Below are 6,000 nucleotides of genomic sequence, written 5' to 3'. Positions count from 1 at the left end.
AGTAGGAGGGAGTAGTACTGTCAGGAAAGCATATCCTTACATGAGCAAAATGATCCTTATGACAGGACAGAAATCTTTCTCTTAGTTTTATGCTTTAAAACTTGCAGATAGGGCAGGGGTAGAGACATTTAAGGAAAACTGATATCTAATTTGTTACAGTCTTTGTAACCAGGATATTCTGTTTTTTTTAAATGGGTATTATATTTACATTTCAGAATTTTATCTCCTTACCCCACTTCCCCCCACCACCAGAAGCCTCCTATCCATCCTTCCTCACTCATGCTTCTATGAGGCTGTGCCTCCACCTACCCCCTCCCCACACCACCTCCTTACACTCACATCCCCCCCACTCGGTGTTCCAGCCTTCATGGACAAAAATTCCTCTCCCACTTTGCTGACAAGGCCATCCTCCCCTACATATACAGATGGAGTCATGGGTCCCTCCCTAGTGTACCCAGGCTGGTGGTTTTAGACCCTGGTGTGATGTTACTAACCCTGCAGAAAGACATTGTAATTACTTTGTCATGATAGTCCAGTTATTGTAGGAGTGCCATGTTTGAAAGAAGATAAAATTTGTTTCTATTCATATAATTTTTTTTCATTGAATAAAGATTGTTTTTTCCTATAAGCAATAAGGTAAAAAATACCATAAAAGTAGTAAACAAGAATTCATAAATGAATCCTGAAAGAAATGATTCAGATCCTTGAGGCTGTAGGAAGGCAGCTTCCGGAATTGTGGCTTGATATAGGCTTTGATGAGGTTTTTGGGTAGACATGGGGATGTAGCTCAGTGGTAGAGCACATGCTTTGCATGCATGGGGTCCTGGGTTTGATTCCCGGTGTCTTCACACTTTACATTTTTCTTGTCATGGACTTTTTTTTTTGTACATAGGGTGTCACAGCCTGGAAACATTTCCATGGAGACGTCAAAAACCGGTGACTATGATAAAAAGAGCTCATCTATGTCCATGACAAACAGCGTTCCTCTAGAACCCTGATGACATTTCCACGGAGCCTTCCATAGTCTGGGGAGTACAGCATGCTCAAACCTCCAGGAAATAGGTTTTGGTCACAGCTTGCCAAAGCTCTGCTTTCATGCTGTGGCAGTTGCCTAGAGGATGTGCTTTCTCAGAGTGGTGATAGATAACAAGGGTGAATGAGTTCTGCTTTAAGAAAAAGAAAGGGAGGGGTGGATGGAGCATTCCTAGGTACTGAGCAGAGAGAGAAGGAGCATTATGGTTGTCATATTACCTGGGGCTTTTGGAGACCTCTCAATGGAGACCTAGTTGATGCACAAGAGAAGCATTCTCTCTTACCAAGATTGTGGGTTTTCCCAGAGATGAACACTTCAGTCTCCCTGAGGGTGGGAAGACAGGTGCAGGGATCCCCAGACAGAGAGTGGCTCACTTCTACCTTGGGATTTTTGTGGCTAGTAGGAGGAAGTCCCCTCCAGCAGAGAGACAGAAGAGACATAGGGCAGTCTGCCTCTCAGAGGGTGCTTTTCTGTACCATGATGCACAGGTGCCATTTCCGGAAGGGGAAGTGAGGAGGGGGAGATAGGAGAGAACAGAGTGTGTACACTGTGCTCCCAGTATTCCCCTAGTGAAAACCGGTATGAGAGGTGGGACATTAGGTGGAAAATTCTAAACAATAGTCTATGATGGTCCTGTATAGATGTCTCAGATGATTATTACATATGCAGTTGGCTAGAAATACTTTCTTTTCCTTTCTTACTAATTTTTGGTGGTGTTGGGTTTTGTTCCTTTGTTTTTTTGTTTTTTTAAACTTCCAGGTTTGCTTTGTTTGAGACAGTATCATGGTCCTAGCCTGGCTTAGAACTCTAAATGATCCTCCTACCTCAGGCTTCGTGGTGATGGGGTTATAATTGTGGAAAACCTATGTGCTTTGGATAAACCAAATTTTAAGAAATTTTAAGTTGTCAGTTATTGTTGGTACCCACTCTACCAAGTAAACTCTGGTTCTCCTCAGAAGCCCAGCCATGTTGCTGCTGTCTCCATACCTGACTTGTTAGTGTTGCTAACAAATCCCTTATAAAATGAGCAATCTTACTCAATGCCCCAGTTCACACAACAGCCCATGTGCAACTTTTCACATTTTTCAATTCTGTTTACTGCTTGGACTTTTGGAAGCTTTTTGGCAAAGTTCCAGAAAAGTTGCTACTGGATATGAACTGTTCAAACTTTTCCCCTAGTCATGGACTGAAAGCTTCTCATTTTGTAACCAATGGAAACTTTATATTTTATAGATTTCACCTTCTCAGTTCTCCAATTTTGGTTTTTCCTTGCTGTTTTGTCTGTGAAATATTCATGTAGCACCACGTGATAGAGACTGTTTTTTTTCTGTGTTGTGTATATACTTTATTTGATAACTGTGTACTTCCAAATTTATATTTTAATATAATATTTTATGGGAGTGTTGTATCTTCATGTACACCACCATGCCAGAGGCAACAGATTCCCCTATAGATGGTTGTGAGTCACCATGTGGTTGCTGGCATTTTAATTCAGGACCCGGTGGAAGAGCAGGCAGTAATCTTAAACACTGTGCCAACTCTCCATGACCCAGTATTATATTTCTGGGTTCGCATATGTGCTTAACTCACCACTGTTCTCAGACAGACAATCCTTTCTGCATCAAATTGAAATTGCATTCTATCAAATATCAGTTGTCCAGGATGTCAGGCATAGAACACATGCCCAAAATCCCAGCACCTGGTGGGGTTGTAGCAAAATTATATTCAGGTCTTCTCAACCCAGTCTACACACAAGCTTGATTTGAGCATGGGATTCACTAAGAAATGTTCACTCAAAATAGGCAGTTGTCTATAAAAGTGTGAGTGTAACTATGACTGTTGATTTCAGTCTTTCTGGACTATCCACCTTGTTCCAATAGCATTCAGGCTTAGTAATCTTACTCCCATATGGAGGTCTCTTTTCAGGGCACTGTTCTTCTCTGTCTTTGTCTGTTTCTTGCTTCATTTCTTCTATAATATATCTGTGAGGTTTGGAATTAGTAAACCCAATTAAAATAAATAGTATTATTCATATTATTGTTGCATTGAACATGTAGAACATTTTTTAAGCAATAGAGATCTTACCAATAATGAATTGTCAGACTGATGAGCATATATTGTGGGAGAAATCTCACAGGCGGGGGATGGGGGGGGAGGGAGTCTGGTGGCCAGGCAGGGTCTCCAGGGTGGTCAGGCATCAGGGTCCGGGACGGTCTTCCCACATCGCCAGCAGAGGATCCCAAATTCACACAGCTGTCGGTGGGCGGGCCAGCGGCTGCATCGCAAGGTTAGGGTTCTAAAAGCTGGAATCAGGCAGAGAGACCATGTGACAAGTGGAGTCGGTTTTTCAAAGCTTTATTGTTCATGACATGGTTAATGGATGTAAGTGGTACACGTTTCCTTCCCTCCCCCCAAAGGCCAGGGGAGTCTCATTTTATAGGGAAGGAAAAAGGGGAGGGCAATAAACTTAATTAGCTACGCCCCTGGCCTTTTGATAATTCATTAATATTTAAATCTCTGGAGGTAGATACTTGTTAATCACGCCCTCTACCTGTGTCCTCTGACTGAAGGTAACAGGTTAAATAGAGTTACCTAGTCCAAGGCCCAAACATCCCACCCTCTTTTCTTTCATAAAAAGAGGGTGGCACATCACACCACAACATCATATTTTACCACACACACTATAGCACATCACCACATACCATAGCACACAAAATGCATTACAACACAAACACACAACACACCAGAGAATACCACGCCCCCAAAAACACTACAGCACACCACATCACAATATAGTGCACCTCAGCACACACAGTATACCACTCTACACTACAAACATATACATTCTTGCTAACCAACACACAGATTGATATAAAGAGGAAATAATATTTGTACATTGTTTATGCATTTTCTCACTCTTTATGTTGTACTGTCTTCCAAGTTGTTATCTTTTCCCTCTATAGACTTGTCTCTCTTTAAGAACTTTTTTGTCCTGATTAAAAGTATGTGTCATGTTAACAAAACCATTTTACTTGTATTTTGTGTGTTTAATCCTTAAAGTCCTAAAGAATAATTTTATGTACACCATAGAAATTCAAGTTGGACAGATGCTTTATAGCTACATTTGCTGTGGCACATTCTCTGGACTATGGGACTTCTTCAAATAAAGTCTGTGTGTGTGTGTGTGTGTGTGTGTGTGTGTGTGTGTGTGTGTGTTTGATTCTAACAGAAACAGGGTACAACTTTTAATGGTTTCAACATGATTTCCTTTAATTCTTTTTTCTGGTGTCTAGATTGACTCCAAAAACTTTGGCATATTTGTTTTTCTATTGTGTGTCTTTTCACACCTAAATGTCTTTTGCTTAATGTCACACATTTATTGTCCTCTCTCTTTCTATCCCCTCAAATCTTGTCTACCTCTGGTACTGGGCCACTTTCTCTTCTTCCCTGCAAAACACACATACAACCGTTACACACGCACACACACATACACCAGTCTCAACACACACACTAAAGCCACACCACAAGGCCATATAGTTCTTGTTTAATCATGAGAAACACGCATGAGGCATTTTAACTTTACGGAGTGTGTTTTATCATTGAGCATTTTTAAAGTTTAAGCCTTAACCTACATTATTTTTGTATAAGAATCACTATCTTTCGATTCACTTTTTGTACTCTATATGACGTGACTGTTGCTGTGAGAAAAATACAATGGCCACAAGCAAGTTAGGAATAAAAGGTTTGTTTGGCTTACACTTCCTATCATCATGTTCACCAACAAGGAAGTGAGGGCAGTTCAAATCAGCAGGAACCTGGAGACAGAGCTGATGCAGAAGACATAGAGGTAATTCAGCTTACTGACTTTAACTCACATGACTTGTTCAGCCTGCTTTTATCTGGACACCCATGACCACCTTCCATCATCCTTACTAAGACAAGCTCTACATGCCTGCTACAGCATATCTTATGGAGAATTTCTCATTGTGACTCTGTCCTCTCTGATTACCCTATCTTTGTCAAAGCTGACAGCAAAACCACATACCATTCATTGTTTTGTGCTATTTCTGAATTAGTGTGTATTCTTCTGTGTTTGGTTTCTTTTACATAGACTTATAGCTTGCCCTGTAAATTCACTATGTAGTGCCGGATGACCCTGACCATCTTGTGATCTTCAGTACTCTGCCTCTGATGTGTAAGTCATTATAGTCACACACTATTCAACTTTTCTTGGAGTTTGATTTTCTAACACACTCCCTTTCGTTCACCATTTAAATAGACACTTTTGTTACAGAGGGGACAATTTGGAGTTCTTTTATTCTTAAGAATAGGCTATCATTTTGCAAAGAATAGCTCAACATATACATGATGGTAGTTTTGGTAGCTGTCAGGAACAATAGGGGATAGTAGCAATAGAGAAAAGCCATCCCTTTGAGTCAGGGGACAGACACCAGGAAGCTTTCATCATTTGAGTCAGTAGTTTACTGTGCTGTGGGTAATGATGCATGCCTAAGCCCTTCATATAGAAGAATTCCAGAGTGTCAGCAACAGGCATGCTCAGGATTCTCACTGGTGTCCTGAAAAAAAAGAAAAGGAAGAAAAAACAACACTTTGACTTAGATTTTTAAAGAAGATTAAGGAGGTCAGTAGAAGATGGCTTTTATAACTTGCAGAGAACTCAAACAAGTAAAAGTTTGTTTCAAAGGCATGCTTCAAGATCTGGAGTTCAGATACACAAATCATGGAAAAAGCCAGCTGTTGCCTCCCAATCTGATAATCTCAGGATTCCAACAACAAGATGGGTGAACCGGGCATAAGAACTCACTAAAGCTTTCTTGCCACAAAGCCTGAGTATATGCTATGTGTATTAGATAAAGGCAGCAGAAAAAGAGAATCACTGACTCTAAATATTGAGATAAAACTAAATCTAAACTAAATTGTCTGTGATCTCCACACTTGTACATGTC

General features: G+C 40.6%; 1 non-coding gene across 1 annotated transcript; it reads left to right on the top strand.

Annotated features, from left to right (window-relative positions):
* Nucleotides 1-776: 776 nt before the first annotated feature.
* Nucleotides 777-848, top strand: Trnaa-ugc (transfer RNA alanine (anticodon UGC)). The gene has a single exon. It is a non-coding gene; the product is annotated as a tRNA-Ala (tRNA).
* The last annotated feature ends 5,152 nt before the right edge of the window (nucleotides 849-6,000 follow it).

The sequence above is a fragment of the Arvicanthis niloticus genome (genome assembly GCF_011762505.2).
Source record: "Arvicanthis niloticus isolate mArvNil1 chromosome Y unlocalized genomic scaffold, mArvNil1.pat.X SUPER_Y_unloc_7, whole genome shotgun sequence".
NCBI classification, from domain to species: domain Eukaryota; kingdom Metazoa; phylum Chordata; class Mammalia; order Rodentia; family Muridae; genus Arvicanthis; species Arvicanthis niloticus.
Note: the sequence above shows the minus strand (reverse complement) of the source record. Positions and strands in the feature narration are given on the sequence as shown.